The sequence below is a fragment of the Ochotona princeps genome, chromosome 27 (genome assembly GCF_030435755.1).
Source record: "Ochotona princeps isolate mOchPri1 chromosome 27, mOchPri1.hap1, whole genome shotgun sequence".
Classification (NCBI taxonomy): domain Eukaryota; kingdom Metazoa; phylum Chordata; class Mammalia; order Lagomorpha; family Ochotonidae; genus Ochotona; species Ochotona princeps.
In genome coordinates, this window is record NC_080858.1 from 26,715,701 (window position 1) to 26,733,947 (window position 18,247).

The window sequence follows — 18,247 nt, forward strand, 5'->3', positions numbered from 1 at the left end:
CAGACTCAGAGAAAACCAACACCTGTTAGAATTTCTAAAACAACTACTATGACAGCCACAAAGCCCAGGACTGTGACCACAACCAGTCCCTCAATGTGTGGACGTCATCCAGCCAGCATCCGCAGTGGACAGAACACTGGCACTTCACCTAAAGTGCAAGACGAGACAGAGCCAGAAGCCGAGCATCCAGCAGTGGGACACTGCAGGTGCTCACAAGATCCCAGGGCAAGCTGCATTTACTCATCTCTTACTCAGATCATTCCTTCATATGTCAGTTACAAACTCAGTTAAAACTGCAACATGTGACCATCCTCACTTCTTCATTCCAACAGCTCGGGACAGCACCCATTCCTTGTGCTCTGCCCCCCCCCCCCGCCTGCCTTCTCGGGGCCCCCAAGCTCATACCACAGGTGAGCAGATAGTCACAGGTCCCTGTTTCAGTGCTCCATAAGCAGGCTCCATAGGCCATGGTCCAGGAATGAAATGCAGCTATGCAGCTGAAGGCCAGTTGAAGGCAGAGGGTGACACATGGAGCAAGGCAGGAAGGCAGAGCAGAACAGATCTGCATTTACCCCAGAACACCTGGCTCAAGAGGCCTTCCGAGCCCCCCAGCACACAGTCCAGGCCGACCCCAAGCAGCCCTAACATTCCTGCTTCTGCTTGACCTTTTGCTGCCACCCTCCAGTCCTTCACGGACCCCAAACTAAGCATAAACTCAATTGGAAAGTAAGACACACTGCTCTACACAGAACTTTAACTCCCACACCCCTTCTTCTCTGGAAAAGCCCCTTTACAAACCCTGCCCCAGATGCTAGTCCTTTCACCATTCACCACAGGACAACTCTCCTTGACGTGGCCAATCTCAGAATGCAAAGGCCAACGGGCTGTGACAGCCGCCATGTCCTGGCCAGCATGTCCAGTGGCTCAGCATCTGTGACGAGGTAAATGACAAAACCACCTGCTGTCATTACTGCCAACAAGACAGGCACGCTGGCCAACGCCGGAAGATGTTCAGACTGCTCATCTTGTCCTCGTATTACAGGTCTCTGCCTACATATTGCAGGCCAAATTTTGCTAGCTAAATGCTTCAGTCTGAGTGGGCACTTAGTACTTAAAATGATTCAAGTGTTATGTATGTATTCTGCTGTTCACACAATTCTTACACTGAAATGAAAAGCACTGCAAAGTTGTGCTTTAAATGAAGACGCCATTCTCAGTGGTTATAAAGATGCACAGAACATGTCACCGGAAAAGCAGATGTGCTAAAACAAACACAACAAACCCCGAACAAGCCAGGAGAACTGAATCAACGCAGCAGTCAGAATCCCTGCCCTAGAGCAGCCTGCTGCACACCTGGCCTGCGCTCCACTTCAGCCACCTGGACACCAGGCACAGAGTGGACAAGCCGCCATTGTGGCTGGCTGCCACACTCCTTCCCAAGTTACAGGAAAGTCAGAACCAAATACAATCCATAGAGGAACACAAACCTGAACAGTGATCCATTTCCTCCTGAAGAAAGTCAAATAAAATGACAAACCCCCACGCCAGACTGGCAGCTGCAGACAGCATGGTCTGAGCACAGCCCCAGGCAGCTGCACAAGCTCTACCGTCACCCATTCAGCACACACTGCCCGCCACAGGTGAGCCTGTACCCACCCACCCAGGGTATACTACCCATCACGCGTGAGTCTGTGCCCATGTCCATCCACGGCACAACACCATGCCATGGAAAGCAGCTGTGAGTCTGCACCTACACATCCATGGCGCACTCCCCACCACGGGTGAGCCTGCACCACCCATCCTGGGAACATTGTTCTCTCCAGCTCTCACAGACCAGTCACCAGCCCTTGCTAAGGACAGCAGCATATGGAGAGGGTGGTGTCACTGCTCCTCTACCCTGTGACACCCTCACTTGGAGACCTCATCTCCTGTAAGCAAGACCAGCCTGAGGTTCCATCTGCCAGGATGGTCTGAATTCTGTCTGCGGGTCTTTAATCTGCTCGGCTCTTGCCCACACTGTCCTCCCCTGTCTCTTCATGCCCTGGCATTCCAGGAAGGCTTGTGTGGCCCACTCTGCTCTCTGCAGCTCCCTGTCAATCCTCCCACTGCAGCCTTTGGTATCAGTCATCACCTGGTGTTCTCTAATCTACAGTCACCTGGGGCAGGCATGTGCTTAGCCCAGCGCAGAGTAGGCTCCAGCAACCTGCCCTGGATGCAGGGCCCATTCAGAGCAAAGGGAGTCTTCCCAGCCATGCAGGACTGCACTTCAGGAATTCTTGTCTGACATTCTCTCTGCTGGTGGCAGACATTATGCAAATGAGGGGGGCACCAAAAACCCCTCTGTCCATGGAGAACACATGGACAACATCAGACTTCATTTAGAAGCAATCACACCTCAAGAGACAAGACAGTACACCAAGCACACTTAAATTTGAGTCCAATAATATAATCTGTTCTATTGTATTAATTTTAGCCATGAGTAAGGATGATTTCAATACAAATGGCCTAATGAATCACTTTCAAGCTGAAAAATGAAAGGGCATAATTTTAGATGCAGCTTTTTTTAACACAGTCCAGTATGAAGGCAAAATACCAGGTTATCAGAGTGATATAGGGATAAGGCCAGCTGGAAGACACACCTCCCCTTAACCATGTAATGCTGTCTGTCTACCAGTCAAATCATCACTTTCCCAGGATGTACCGCCTCCCTCTGGGCTCTGAAGAAGGGATCAGAGTCCACTCCCCTTTCCAGCTTCAGGAGAGGCTCGTACCTAGGAAGCACTCGCTCTCTCTTCCCTTGCACTTGCAGGAGACAAGGAACAGGAATACTCCTCATTGTCTCCCCCACCCCTTCCAGAACAATGGCCATGATGTGCGTGCTTTCCTCACCCTTTAAATACTCTTCATCTCTGTGTCATGTCTGTGTCTGAACTTAGAATGCTTCTCTACGGGAAAGGCAAGAGCCTGGAACTGGGACTTGAAAACCATCCCCACCCACTAGAGTTCTGCTACCTTCAAACACTATTCAGAAACACCTAAGGAGAACACTTAAAATGTGAATGTTATTGAAAGCATTGCTCAATGATAGGATCATCTGGCAGGTGCACTGCTTGCTAAGAAAGTACAGCCTCAACAACAGACAGTGGAGTTGCTTTGTGGACCCCCCAATGCAAACCCGCACAAGGATGCCTTGGGGAGCCATAGCAGCCTCCCCAGTAACACAGTAGGCTCTAAACCAGGTGTCCAGGCCAGGATGCACACAAGCACATGGCCCCAACACCTGTGAAGTGATGCCCCTATGAAGCTCGCCAGTATTCCCAGGTAAATGGCTGTTGTGATTCATTTCAGTGAATATCATGGCAACTGACTCAAAACAGGGAACAGCAACAATGATCAGCAAACCAGGCACCCAGAAGCACCACCAGCTACGGAAACTGAGTTGGCTTGTGGGGCACATTGGCCAGCCATCTCCTGATGCAGGAAGACAAGCACAACAAGGGTTTTGAATAGCACTTTGAGAAAATTTCTAATCGGCCTGGTTCCTCTGGAGAGATTCCCACAAAGAGCACTGAGCCTGCTGTGCAAGGGCATCTCCTCAAGGCACAGAACCTGCTTCAGATGTGTTAAAAGTTTGCAGAGTGAACATTGTCACTTTGGCTTATGTTACCAGCAGCCCCTTTCGGATATATAATCTGCATCATCAAGTGGGTAGTCAATAAAAACAGAAAAAAGCCTCAGTATTTGGCTGGCCTTCCTGTGTAATTGCTATGCGACTACCACCTGCTGAGCCCTTGCCCGGTGTCAAGGATTGTGACATATGACTAACTTCCACAATGGCCCTATGAGAGAGGCATTGCTGCCCCGTTTTATAGACAAAGCTAATGAGTGATGACAAAACTGAACAACCACACGTGTGGGGCAGACCTGCTGAATTTAAAGTCTGAATTCTGAAACACCAGACAAGACATGGTGTCACTGACCTCTCCTCATCTGACTCCTTGCAACTTGTGAAAAGAAAATGACACATTTGGTGTGGCTCACAGTGGGCTCTGTCAGCACAGGTACAGGAGCTGTACATAAGACCCCGTGAGGTGTGGCTCCTGCGGGCTCCCCCCGCCCCTCCCTGGAAGGTGAGGACCCTGTATCACTTGGGATTCCCTTAGGAGGATGCAGGCTAAGGAGCATGGCAGCTCACCCCAGGAGAACTAGCAGCTCACCAGGAACAGATTCGCCCAGAATGAGGCTCATGCCTCAGTGGGGACATTGTCAGTCAGGTGCCAGGGTGTTAAGGCCTCCATGGACCCAGTGTCACAGCAAAGCCCCCAGGACCACACCTGGCACAGATGGGCGCTGATCTAGAACAATACTGTCACTTCCCCTTCAAAAGCCAAGAACATGAAGTGATTGAATAGCAGCAACAGCACCGAACGAACAGCAGGGACACACTCAAGGAAGAACCCGGAAGTAGACTGAGCAAGCAAGACAGGGTGCTTTTCTGTCCTGACCTGACCAAATGACCACCTCCTAAGAATCCCGACATGCTAATTACAATCAATTATCCACACAGGTTTGTACCAGAAAATGCTAGAATGAGGCCACACTTAGCCCGAGCACCTCCTACCCTACAGTAGTGGGTAAGAATGAGTTAACCCACACAGAAAAAATCAAATACGTAGAACTGGAAACAGAGAAAGAAAAAAGAAGTAGGCCCAGGAAGAAGTCAGACACCCCCCATGTAGGTAGGCCAAGGCCAAGGCGGAACACCAGGATGACATCAGTCGAGGGAAGACAGGTTTGATCCAGAGCCGGGGGCCTCTGTGCACACACCCACAGGAGTAGGAGTGGGGCAGGTGAGGCGCACAGGGGGATCCTGGGTGTTCCACAGGGTGGAATTCGGCAGAGGGGAGGTTACCAAGAAGCCACTGTCCAGGAGGTGCCAGCATGCGTAAGAGCACCAGGGCCAGGAGTCTGAGCTGCCACAGAGCCTAAGGAGCCCAGAGGAGGGGTCACAGCAAATCCCCAGGGACACTTTGTCCCCTGGGACAGATGACCCATAGCCATCCCACAGACACTGACCTAACCCACATGAACAGGTGCTGCTGCGTCCTAAGTCACTGATCCCTGACTTGCCTCGCCCACAGAGGGAAACCAAGAGACAGCACAGAGCACACAGAATGAAGACATGCTCCGCTAACGATCCCGCAAAGTGTTTATCCTGAGGAAGATGCGAGTCGCACACAATAAAAGAAATAAACTCTTCATGGACGACACATATTCTGCACAAGGATCACTGACGGGCTTCCTTTATCCACCATGCAGCATCCATGGGAGACCAAAGTGCAGGTGAAGATACTGAAGGCATTACAGCACCACATTAAGGAAAGACCAAGGTGTTACTGAGGACAACAGGCACACTGCTGCCACTCATGCTGGAACTTTCCACTCACACCAGAGCACTGTGTTGATACCTGCTATATACCAGCCACTATGCTAGGTACATGTCATCACATGCTGTCCACTCAGCACTACACTGGGTACAGGATACCTGTTGTATACTCACTGTATAGCAGGAACAGGACAGCTGCTGTATACTCAGCACTACACTAGGTACAGGATACCTGTTGTATACTCACAGTACACTAGGTACAGGACGCCTGCTGTCTACTCACAGTACACTAGGTACAGGGTACCTGTTGTATACTCACTGTATAGCAGGAACAGGACAGCTGCTGTATACTCAGCACTATACTAGGTACAGGACACCTGCTGTCTACTCACAGTACACTAGGTACAGGACGCCTGCTGTCTACTCACAGTACACTAGGTACAGGGTACCTGTTGTCTACTCACAGTACACTGGGTACAGGACGCCTGCTGTCTACTCACAGTACACTGGGTACAGGACGCCTGCTGTCTACTCACAGTACACTGGGTACAGGACACCTGCTGTCTACTCACAGCACACTGGGTACAGGACGCCTGCTGTCTACTCACAGCACACTGGGTACAGGACGCCTGCTGTCTACTCACAGCACACTGGGTACAGGACGCCTGCTGTCTACTCACAGCACACTGGGTACAGGACACCTGCTGTCTACTCACAGTATACTAGGTACAGGACGCCTGCTGTATACTCACAGCACTATACTAGGTACAAGATACCTAGTATACTAGATACCAATGTGCCATGCACAGAGTAAGTAATGAGAAAAACACATGCTTTTCTGTGCCGTTGCTTGGCTTACACAAATTAGGTAAATAGGAATTAAGCCAGCCATGATGTAACCTGCAAAGTGTTAGGAACCTGTTTTGGCTGTTTCTTTTCCAAGGAGAAAGAAAAGTACTATCATAGCAGCTGGTTCTGATGGCCTATGGACTAGCAGGCTATGCAGGGTCTGGCCATTACAATTTTTGGCCCCACTATGTCAGAACAAAGGCAGGCAGTGCTCCAAGTTCAGTGAATGCACATTTGGCTAATTTTTAGATTCATAATTTTGCATGCCTGCAAACTGTGCTGCCAATATGCAGAAGTCCCCAAAAGAGATAACATGGTTCACCCCCAGTCATGAATTATAATCAGTTCGCCAACAACGGGTAACTTGTCAGAGGCAGAGGGAAAGTTGTGTGTGATGACCTGAGGAAAGAAGAAACGCCAGCTGCTTCTGCAGACCAGTTACAACCTTGCTTTGAATGAAATCTGACATGGAATCAATTGTGAAACTTCAGGAAGAAGTGCTTAGTAACTACCTTACTTCTTAATAAAAAAAACAGACAGGTCCCCATGAGTACTTTGATGACAAATTACTTGCCTGGCTGTCTCTCAAACCATGCTCACAGTGTTTTCTCTACCCACTCTCCACACTCGCTTGCTGCAATGTTAAGGTTACGGGTGGACCAGGGGGCACTTCCACACTCACAGACCTTTCCCCAGTGTCTGGCTCTCTGAGTTCACTTCATTCCTTTGCTTTGTTCCAGTGACTATTTGGCTACAACCCTAAGCTTAGAGACTATCACATCTTTCCCATGTTCACCTTGATTTGCAAGCTCCATCCAATCATCCCACACCTATCTTACCACCTTAATCAACGATAGAGATGACTTTCAGAAATTTTCACTTTTGACCACTCTCTTCACTTGCAGTATGATCAACAACAATGAATCAATGAAATAATACAATGTCATTCCAGCATTCACCAAAACTACAATCAGACCACACACACCTCTAACAGGCGACAACAGACACAAACACCACCACCAGACCACAGCCACCACTAAGGGACCACAACAGACAGCATACGACCATAGCCACCACTAAGTGTAAGTAACTGTGAAAACTGCATGCTCTGAGACGCACAGAGCAGATCAAAGTTCACAAGCACTGGCAGAGATGACCAGCCTGAGACGCTGCCTGGCTGATGGCAGAAAAACACACAGCCCCACGACCTGCTGGAGGTGTCTGGGAGGGGACACATACGGCCACACCCAGGGCACAGATCTAAGAGCAGCTGAGTCCTGTGGGGGCACACGCCACAGATGTGCCCACAGCTGAGTCCTGTGCGGTCACATGTCACAGATGTGCCTACAGCTGAGGCCCTATGTGTGGCTTCCCATGCAGAGCGGTCCAGGCTCAGCCAACGGGCTGCCTCCATGCTGTGGAAGCACCGCCAACGAGGAGATCTCCACAATTATCATCTGCTCACAACTTGAGAAGAGGACAGGCACAATGCATGCTCACTCCCAGGTATACACGCCCCAGTTAGGGGAACCCAGCTCAGCACTCTACAGCAGAACCATCAGCCACCTTCACTCATCAAAGTTCTAATAGTCCCATTAAAATTGTAATGACCTAGGGCCCAGCCTAGGTCATTTTAGCCTACTGGCTAAAGTCCCTGCCTTGTATGTGCTGAGATCCCATATGGGCGCCAGTTCATCTCCTGGATGCTCCGCTTCCCATCCAGCTCCCTGCTTGTGGCCTGGGAAAGCAGTCAATGACAGCCCAAAGCCTTGGATCCCTGAATCCCCTTGGGAGACCCAGAGGAAGTTCCTGGCTCCTGGCTTTGGATCGGCTTAGCTACAGGTGTTGCAGCCATTTGGAAAGTGAACCAGTGGATGGATGAAGATCTTTCTGTCCTCTCTGTGGATCTGCCTTTCCAATAAAAATAAAAATTTCAAAGAAGTTTGTAATGACATTAACCACAGTAATGTGGCTTTACAGAACACTGTTCCAAAATATCATCAGTATAGAAAATATCAAGGTAGTTTGAATTCTCTACTTCCTAGCAAGTCTTCCCAAACCTCAAGTATACTGAGCACTTACACCACATCTCAGGGCAGTACAGCCCAGTGCCCATGCTGGACAGTCAGCAGCAGGAAGGCCATCTCCAGCAAGCTCAGGCCTACACAGCCGCTGTGCACACCGAGGCAAGGGCTGGACAGTGAAGTCCACAGAGCAAACAAGACTGAATCATACAGAGCTAGTCAGTGGTCATAGCCCAGCAGAACGTCCCTCCTCACCACGACCCTGCTGGCCAGCCACCAGCACACACACAGACCCCTGCACAGCAGTTGCCCTGGCAAGATTGCAGGGCTACCTGCCATTTCTTCTTTGCTAGCTCCCTCTCCTTGCTAATTCTGACCTGGACACAAGCTTCAAGCTCACCATGACTCAGCATTCAATCCAGTCATATACCTGCTGGCCTCCGCCTTGCCTCAACCTGTGCAGTCGTAAGCCACACGTGGGTTTCTACCCCATGGTGTCCCCTGCGCACAGTCACTAACAGGAGCTGCCCATTCTCTCTCTCACCAGATACTCTCCTAAGTTCTAAGACACAACTTCAACGCATCCCGATGTCCAACACACTCCAGCTCCCCTCCCCCAGGGTTGAAGATCTGGCACGATTTGGCCCTCACGGTCTTACCTCAGGCCGCTGGGCCTTTGTGTGCTTGTGCAGCAAACCCAAGGCCTCTTCTCCCAGCTTCCATTTCTAGCTAGGGCCTGGGGAACCCTGGCTGTGATCCTGCCTCCAGTGTACAGACACTTCCCACGTGAAACTAAGTCACTGGGGCACAGGCATACTCACATGCGTATTATTTATCATTCAATGTTAATAATCAATACATATTTGTCGCTAACTTCACAAATACGACAGGGATAAACCACAGCCTTTGTTTAAGCTCTCCCTACCACAATCACCATCACCATGATTAAGTTACTGGACATTGCCACGGAACACTGTCCACTGACTCTCATAGGCGACAACAGCCACAGGCAGATGTTACCGTCGCAACTGTGAAATGAAGGCTGAAGGCAGGAACAGCTGCCATTTGTCACTCAGTAACTAACGATGCAGCCGATGTAAACACGGATCCGGCCATCTTTACACCTAGCCTGCCTGTCTGAGTTCATGAAAGATTAACATTCCTAATTTTTCCTGAGTTTGACAGGAAGCCTTACAAACAATTGAGAAGTTGTAAGATCACCACACGTGAGAGCTACCTCTACCCCACAGTTCCCATGACTTTGCTGACATCGCCCTGCTTGTACTATTTTGGGCATATGGTTGCATAGCAACAAGCATTATTAGACTGCATGATCGTGCAGAGTGTAGTTTGCTTTTTATACCACAGGTCACATGATGTTCATACAGAAATTGCTGAGGAATAAAGTGGGCATATCTGGTGCCACACATGTGAAAGCTACAGCTCTGGGAAGAGCACAGCAGGGGTGCCCCACTCCCATGCAGGTGCCTGGGTGCCTGACCTGGCACTGCTTCCACTCCAGCCTTCTACTAACGTGCAGCCAGGCAGTGCCAGGCGACAGCTCAAGCAGTTGTGTCTGGGTTATAACCACACTCTCAACAGGTATAAAATAAATAAATGAATACTTCAGGAGAAACTTACCCAAGGATAGAAAAAAAATCTCTGCAATGAAAATTATGAAACAAACAATAATGACAGAGAAGACACCAGATGAGTGGGAAAATCCTCCGTGTTCACAGATGGGAAGAATAACAATGTGAAATTCACACGTGAAACAAAAGACCCAATGACCACAGCTATCTGAAACAACAGAAACAAAGCAGGAGGCATCACGGACTTCAAAGAATAAAGCAGTACAACAGAGAAGTCAGAATCCACACAGGACAGCACCAACATGAACATCTGTGGAACAAGGCAGCAGAGACAAACCCCACTCACCCTTGGCAGAAGGGCTACATTCACTGAAGGAAGGACAGGCCTTAGGTACACGTTGTTGGGAAAACCAGATTACCATATGGATCAGAATGAAACAACACCCCTACCTCACACCCCATAGGAAAAAAAATCAACTCAGTATGGATTAAGAAGCTAAATTTAAGGCCTGGAAGTAACAAACTGCTAGAGAAAAATACAGGGGAGACACTGAAGCCTTAAAACACCCAAGCACAAACAATAAAGGCAGAAATGGCCAAACGCAAGTTCATTATTCTATGAAGCTTCTGCAAAGCAGAAGAAACAAACAAAAAAAAAAAAGAGAGAGAAAACTGTCAAAATGAGAGATAAAGCACAAACCACACATCTGATAAAGGATTAATATGCAGAATATGTAAAGAGTTCAAGAAACTCAACAACTAAACAATCCACATAAGAAACGGCAATGGATACGAAGCGATCTGCAAAAGAAGAAATACAAATGACTAGCAGGTGCAAGAGACAGAAACGTAAGAACACGCAGCCTCACCAGCCATCAGAGGACACAGATGAAGGCCACAAGGAGGCACAGGCACAGCCCGCAGTCCTGTGCCGCTGGGAAACACGGAGGCCAGCATGTCCTTAACCCTACACTGGCAAGGAACACAGCTCCAAGCAAAGCGGAAGGCAGAGCCTGAGCCTCAGTACACGCCTTGGAGGGGAGTGACGGTTTGTACAAATGTTCAGAGGTGGCCCCACCACTCCCCTTACACAATCATCCAGCGGAACTGCCAATGCTCAGGCAGCACATACTACTTGAAAGACTGAAATTCTGAGGCGAACCTAATATTTCAAGCAAATGTGACTACCGAAACACAAGTTTCTCTATGAAAAGCTGTAACAGCAGTATAAATCACAGTGTGAAATACTGATATAATCTTCATCCTAAATCGCCAATTTTATTAACATTAGAAATACTGTGATAGCATGATTAAAATTAAATTTACAAAGGGGCATAGGAATTGCACACACAAATCAAAAAGGGAGATGATTCCTGAACTACCCACAGTAGTTTCTCTAGCAGACAGGATATGAATGTATGTTTATTTCCTTCTTTTGGCTTGTCCACATCAGAACAAAAATGATATACATAATAAAAACCAGTTGGTGATACAAAAAGCACTCACTTACAGTTTCAGGGGAGGGTGGCACACTGAGATCAGCCAGCTCAAGGCCATGTGAAGTGGGTGCTTGCTTCTTCTCCATTTCACTAGAGATTTCACTTGAAACTTACTTGGCCGGAACAATTCCACCATGTGCATTCTGATACACACATAATGCAAAATGGAAATAAAACTGCTTGTCTGTACTTACAAAAAAATCATTTATGAGACCTTAAAATGGATTATGAAACATGGGTGTGAGTTCCAATGTGGAACGCCAATGATATTCATCAGAGGAATTCTACCTCATCTGGGTGGTCCCCCAGAATATGACCAACTGAGAGGGAACATCAGGGAAGTGCCTTCAGTGTCCACTTCGACTGCTGGAAAGAAGAGTCAGCCACTGGTGAGCAGGGCACAAGGCCAGCATGGGGGCTCGGCTACTTCCTGCTCTGTGTCAAGAGCACTGAGGAACAGCACACTCTCTAGGCTGTGCAGAAGAGGACCTCCGGCTGGACCATGCTGGCCTTGGAGCAGCTTCACACACTTGAGCAGCCCCAGGTGGCCGGTAGAGGTGGCTGACTCTGTGCCACACAACTGGCAGGCAACCGAGAGGCCAGCAGAGTTAAGAAGGAGGTCCCTCAGCACCTCCTGCACAGAGTCAGGCCAATGAGGAAACATTTGCTGGGGACAGGCTCTGCTCATGGGGCAGGAAGCAACTGGCCATCACTCTCCCAGAGAACACACTAAGGCCCACAGACATGCCACACTAGACCAGACCAAGTACAGGTGCACAATGTCATCTAAACCCCCAGTTGATGTGCTGGGTACTTTGTCTCTGAGGCAGACACACACTGCTCCCATCTCTTGGTTTCCTCTCCACATGCTACACAGCTTGGGAATGGACCAGGCTATGGCTAGGGCCTGAAAATCAACCCAGGTCTCCCCCATGGGTGGTAGGAACCTGACAACCTGAGCCACCATCTGGTACCCCCACGGGTGTGCTCCAGCAGCAAGAAGGGGGTGGAGCCAGGAACCCCAATATGAGAGTCAGGCATTGTCCCTGCTGAAAGAAACCTCCTAAAGTGTCTTTTTCTGATTCCCCTTCATAGCTGAGTTGATAGATATGCCTGTTGATATTCATCAGTCACACACTTCCAAGGAACCATTCTTTTTAAGTGATGATCTCTGTCTGTGGAGATGACAAACCAAGGGAAAGACCTGCAGTCTACAAGAAAGTGCACGGGAAGGCCTGTGTACGCGAGCGGCTGGTGAAAGCATGGCAGATGGGTGAGGGGTGGCCACAAGGCTGATGGACACAGTGGGCATGGATGGTGCTGATACAGCGAAAGCCTCAAGACAGGAAAGAGGGAGAGAAGAACATAGGAAACACAGGAGCAGAGTCAGGAAACCCCCAAGGAAGGAAGAAGCCACAAGCCATCCCTGAGGATTCAGAGACCCCACCCACACCCCCGCGGGTTCCCCAAGGATTCAGGAGAGACAGGAAGTGTCTGGAAACGTCAGGTATCTGACAGGGGAGAGAGGCGTGTAACAGCTCACACTGAGCCACTCATGTGATGAGGGTGAGCAGACACAGAGGAAGACCTGTCGGAAATGCTGTGCTGTGACAAGCGCCATGCCACCGGCTGCTAAGTGACCTCACACCTCCTGCTGAGCAGACAGACCGGGAAGGCCTACAAACCACAGAAGTGAGAAACACTGCAGGGGCAGACCGTCACGGCTGCCACAAGGCAAGCCAGGTCAGCGGCCCCCATGGGACAATCAAGGGGGGCAACGAGAAGCAGCATTTGTATTCTGGCTGCTGTCACCAGGTGACATGCTGTGTGGTGGCAAGGTGGGGAGGACAGCCTGTCACTGCCATAGGGTCCAGGGCCAAGACAGGAAGGGGCACGGAGGCTGCTGCATGCCTGGACATTGGCCAGGTGAAGGAGGCGGGTGGGGCTGCAAGGCTGGTCTGGAGGGCTGGGTGCCAGGGCTGACGCACCGGGGAGGTCCGAGGCCTGCGGCCAACAGCAGGCGTTAGGAAGGGCCAATCAGGGTTGAGTCCATTCAGGGTTATGTACAGCCTGACATCAGCTGACAGGCTGTCCAACGACTACATCACTCACACCCTATGTCCCTTTCCCCTCACCCCCGCAGAGGTTTAGCTCACAGCACACAAGCAAAGCCACAGCAGGATTCTGCTGGAAGGGTGTGTGCAGTGGATGGCTGGGGAAAAGACAGCCAGCATCGCCTGGGCCCTGGGGATCCCCACAGCCACTTCCCCTCCTGAGCAGACTAGAAGGGTGGGTACAGTGGGTGGCTAGAGGCAGAAAGCCAGCATTGCCTGGGTCCTGGGAGTCCTCACAGCTGCTCCCCTTCTCGAACAGACTGTCCATATGGCCTGAACTTGTAGCCTCCAAAAGCGAGAGACTGAATCTCTGATGCCAGACCTGCCCAGTCTATGGTAGAGATAGGCAGGCGGAGGTGCTGTGCAGAAGACAACACAGTATCTGGCAGCTTTCTCTTCATGCATTGTTTCCAATTTATTTTAGTCTTAACAATTCATTTTTTTGTACATTTCTAAAGAATTACATTTCTTTCAATTATGCAATTTGTCCAGCTTGGGTAAGAATGCCTCCTTTTGGAGTCAGCATCCGGAGGAAAGTGCCTAGATTTGAGTCCAGCTCCTCTTTCAATCCCAGATTCTGAATAATGTCCATCCTGGGAGCCAGTGAACAATCCACAACAGCAAAGATATGGAAACAACCCAGATGCCCATCTAAAGACGGGAGGATAAAGAAACTGGGCAAATCTACTGCCTGGAACACTATTTACATGAAATTATACCTAAAAAAATGAAATTACACCATTTGCAGCCAAATGGTTCCAACTAGAGACCATTATGCTTGGTGAAACAAGTCAGTCCCAAAGGACAGCTATTGTACACGCTCTGATAGAAGGCACCTCCACGCAAAACACAGGATCCATAACCCTTTCAGTACTGTTTGGCTATATATCAGGGGTCTGATATTTTTGTTTTTATTTTCATCCATTCTAAAATAATGTTTTTGCTTTTCTTATTAATTTTTCAGTGACTCATAGGTCACACAATAGCATCATTTCTTTTTCATTTCTTCAATCACACATTGGTCATTCATTATTTAACTTCATGTTGTTGCTGATTTTCTACTTTCTCTTCCTGTTGTTGATTTTGTTTTGTGGCTTTTCATTTAGGCGAATGCAGAGTAACTATAACAGAGACTATCATATCCGGATGTGCAGATACAATGCAGTATGCATCTCTACTTCCAGATCAAAGATGAACTCCCAGTGAAATTGTTACATACAGCTTGACAACAGGATGCTGGACTCTCTGCCACTGTCCATGCCTACAATGATACCATCAAAGCAGTGTGCACCTCTTTCTCTGCTCATCCACTTCCCATTCTCTTGCCCAAATCACGCACAACTGTGCTACAGCCAGAGCATCCCTGGCTTGCCTGCAGAGGGGAATGGGAATTCCCTTCAAACTGCATGCAGTAAGCAGAGCAGACACTGGCAAGCTTTGAAGTGCATGCTTCTTCACCCACATACTTGCACAATTCTCATCCCATGGTTGTTTCATCCTTTGCCTATGACACAAGATCAGCTCCAAGAAGAGATGCCCAGCAAAACTGAGGAAGCTGCACTATGCATATGTGAACCAAGCAAGAAACCTGTGGGTACACACAGCCTGAGCCTCCGGCACACATCAGAGTGGGAAAGAAGGAGCTCAAACGCCAGGCCTCATGAAAACCAACCCCTCCACTCCTTCCCTTGCTCCCTTTCCTTCTCTCCCACTTATTTCCCACCTTTTCTTCTCTGTTACTGTCTCACAGAAACACACAACAGCTTGTCTATACCAACAGGACAAAATGTGAGAGAGAAACTGAGCATTAATTAGGAGGACATCAGCATCGTCCCTGCAAGGAGAAGTATACTGGACGAGTGCAGACTGCCACAGCATGGACATCACAGTGTCCCTAGTCACACGCTCTGAGCTGGGGCATGTCCACAGACCCACAGCACGGACGTCACAGTGTCCCTAGTCACACGCTCTGAGCTGGGGCATGTCCACAGACCCACAGCATGGACGTCACAGTGTCCCTAGTCACACGCTCTGAGCTGGGGCATGTCTCAGGCCCACAGCACGGACTTCACAGCATCCCTAGTCACATGCTCTAAGCTCCGGGAGGCTGGAGCAGATGGCTCAAGTATTGAAGTCTGTGCCCCATGTATGAGACCATACTGACCTTTCAGTTTCTGGTCTGCCTCACTCTCTTCTCTGCCTTTTAAATAAATAAGAAATATACAGGTATTTTAAATTCCTGCCTTATAATCTAGAAAACCTGCCTTCTGTGTTCATATGTAAGTGATCTCGTAGGACTTAGCCCTAGCAGATAGGCACTGGAAGAGCAGGACAATCTCCCCTCAGTGGAGCTGATGCTCTGGCAGCACTGTGACTCATCCAGCAGGTGCATCTACATCACCCATGAGATCCTGAGATTCTTGGCCCTGGTCGCTTATGAACAAAAATTAGACTAAACAAGAGCTCTGTCTCAAAATGATTTCTTTTGCCCTCCACATTCCTACAGTGGGGTACCTCATTTTTGCATTCAGACACTTTAGAGTCCAGGCCTCATGGGAAAACTCTTCCTGCACTGTCAAAACAAGGAGCACTTTGTGGGACTTTGGAAGAAAACACACTGCAGGAGGGAAGCTGGGGCTGGGAACACCCCACTGGAGGCCAGCCCTGCCTGGGGCTGGGGACACCCCACTGGAGGCCAGCCCTGCCTGGGGCTGGGAACACCCCACTGGAGGCCAGCCCTGCCTGCAGCTGAGGACACCCCACTGGAGGCCAGCCCTGCCTGGAGCTGGGGACGCCCCACTGGAGGCCAGCCCTGCCTGGAGCTGGGGACACCCCACTGGAGGCCAGCCCTGCCTGGGGCTGAGGACGCCCCACTGGAGGCCAGCCCTGCCTGGGACTTGATTCCCATAGGCTCAGGTGGAAATGACCTCTGAAGAGGACCCTGCCCTGGGGAGCATCATCCCTCCCCCAAGTTGGGGCCAAATTCTGTGTTATGACCTCTTGCTTAAAATCTCCAAAACTTCTTTAAGGAGAAAAGTATAACAAATCACTAGGAAGCACAGAAGTGGGCAAAGCTTCAGTCTCCAATGGCAAGCAAGCAGTGACTCCTCACGAGTAACTGGTGATCTCACTTGCACTGAGCACCCAGAAAGAGCACCCTCTGAGATGAGGTGGTGTCGACTCAGGCAGCATTGTCACTCAGGTTTAGTGGGGCTGCCCGTGGCACAGACAGCCACGCATTACACTCTCCACTCAGCTGGCCTTGACTGCTACACTGTTCTCACATTGGAAATAAGCCTGTAGTCCTCCTTCAAGAACACTGTGCTCGACCACATTAAATTTTGTTTAAAGAAAAACTAAAGTCATTTCCATTTGAAATGTTTAGGTTGAACTGACATAAATAAGCTAGAATTTATCAATGCACTGGCACCTCTATGCTGAATATCTTTTGTACTTTCAGTCTCTATTATTCCTTACAGATTGGAAAACCAAACCCCTTATTACTTTTGCTCCCATCATCAGGGATCATCGGGGTGTGAATTAGCACATAGTATGGACACTAAAATGCAGCCCTTGGAGCAGCTAGCTAGCACAGCAACGTGGAGGGAATCCTCTACTGCAGATCTGCGTTTTTATCAGGGAGTCCCAGAGTCCGTCCCTGGGAACAATCAGGTACTGTCTGTACGCCTGTCCAATAGAGCTGGAGGTAAAAGGAACAGGAGTGGTATTTCTAGGTGCTCTCTAGTTTTATGGCCATATAGTTTTAAATGTTGTTCTGTGGGGTTTTCTGGTCTAATTTAATAATTTTAAATCCAGAGGAATATCCTATTTCACGCTCACGTTTCCTTAAAGCTCAGTCTTCAAGCCAAGCTTTCACTCCTTTTTTTTTTTAATATTCCCCAGGGGGGAACCTCTGAAAGACAAAGGAAGCATTTACAGGACCCTCAGACCAACACCGCAAACAGCTAACACTGACACCCCAGAGCAGGATTCTAAAGAGGACACAGAGGGTAGGACTTCCTAGAACAAAAATCCAGAAGCCTTCCTGGAGCTGGTGCGTCTCTGCACTTCCTGGCCTTCACTCGAGATTTGTTCTGCTGAGTGTTCCCGTGGCCCAGACTCCAGCAGCCGGTCTGAAGGCAGCATGTCACTATGCCATCTGCCCTGCGTTCAGCCCACCCAGGAGTCACTTCTCCAGTTAGCCACAGTGAACTACACGTGTGGCATCTGCCCTGCGTTCAGCCCCACCCAGGAGTCACTTCTCCAGTTAGCCACAGTGAACTACACGTGTGGCATCTGCCCTGCATTCAGCCCACCCAGGAGTCACTTCTCCAGTTAGCCACAGTGAACTACACGTGTGGCATCTGCCCTGCATTCAGCCCACCCAGGAGTCACTTCTCCAGTTAGCCACAGTGAACTACACGTGTGGCATCTGCCCTGCATTCAGCCCACCCAGGAGTCACTTCTCCAGTTAGCCACAGTGAACTACACGTGTGGCATCTGCCCTGCGTTCAGCCCACCCAGGAGTCACTTCTCCAGTTAGCCACAGTGAACTACACGTGTTTGGGGGCTCCATCCAAGGCAGGAACAAACCTGCAGGATTCCTTGGGTTGTCTTTCATCTTCCTAATGAGAGGCTCAGAACTTGCCCGGCAGGGAGATATTCCTCTCCTCAGAACAGATTTGTTGTTCATTACCAAACAAAGAGGAATGGGTTGTGCTTCTGTTTAACTGAGAGGGAATATTCAAGGCAGGCTCATTCAAACAACAGTTTTAGAGACTGC

At 49.4% G+C, this 18,247-nt stretch overlaps 1 protein-coding gene across 1 annotated transcript in view; it reads right to left on the reverse strand.

The window, feature by feature from the left end:
- NELL2 (neural EGFL like 2) overlaps positions 1-18,247 on the reverse strand; it is a 237,230-nt gene that overhangs the window by 58,085 nt on the left and 160,898 nt on the right. The gene's annotated exons all lie outside the window — the stretch shown is intronic.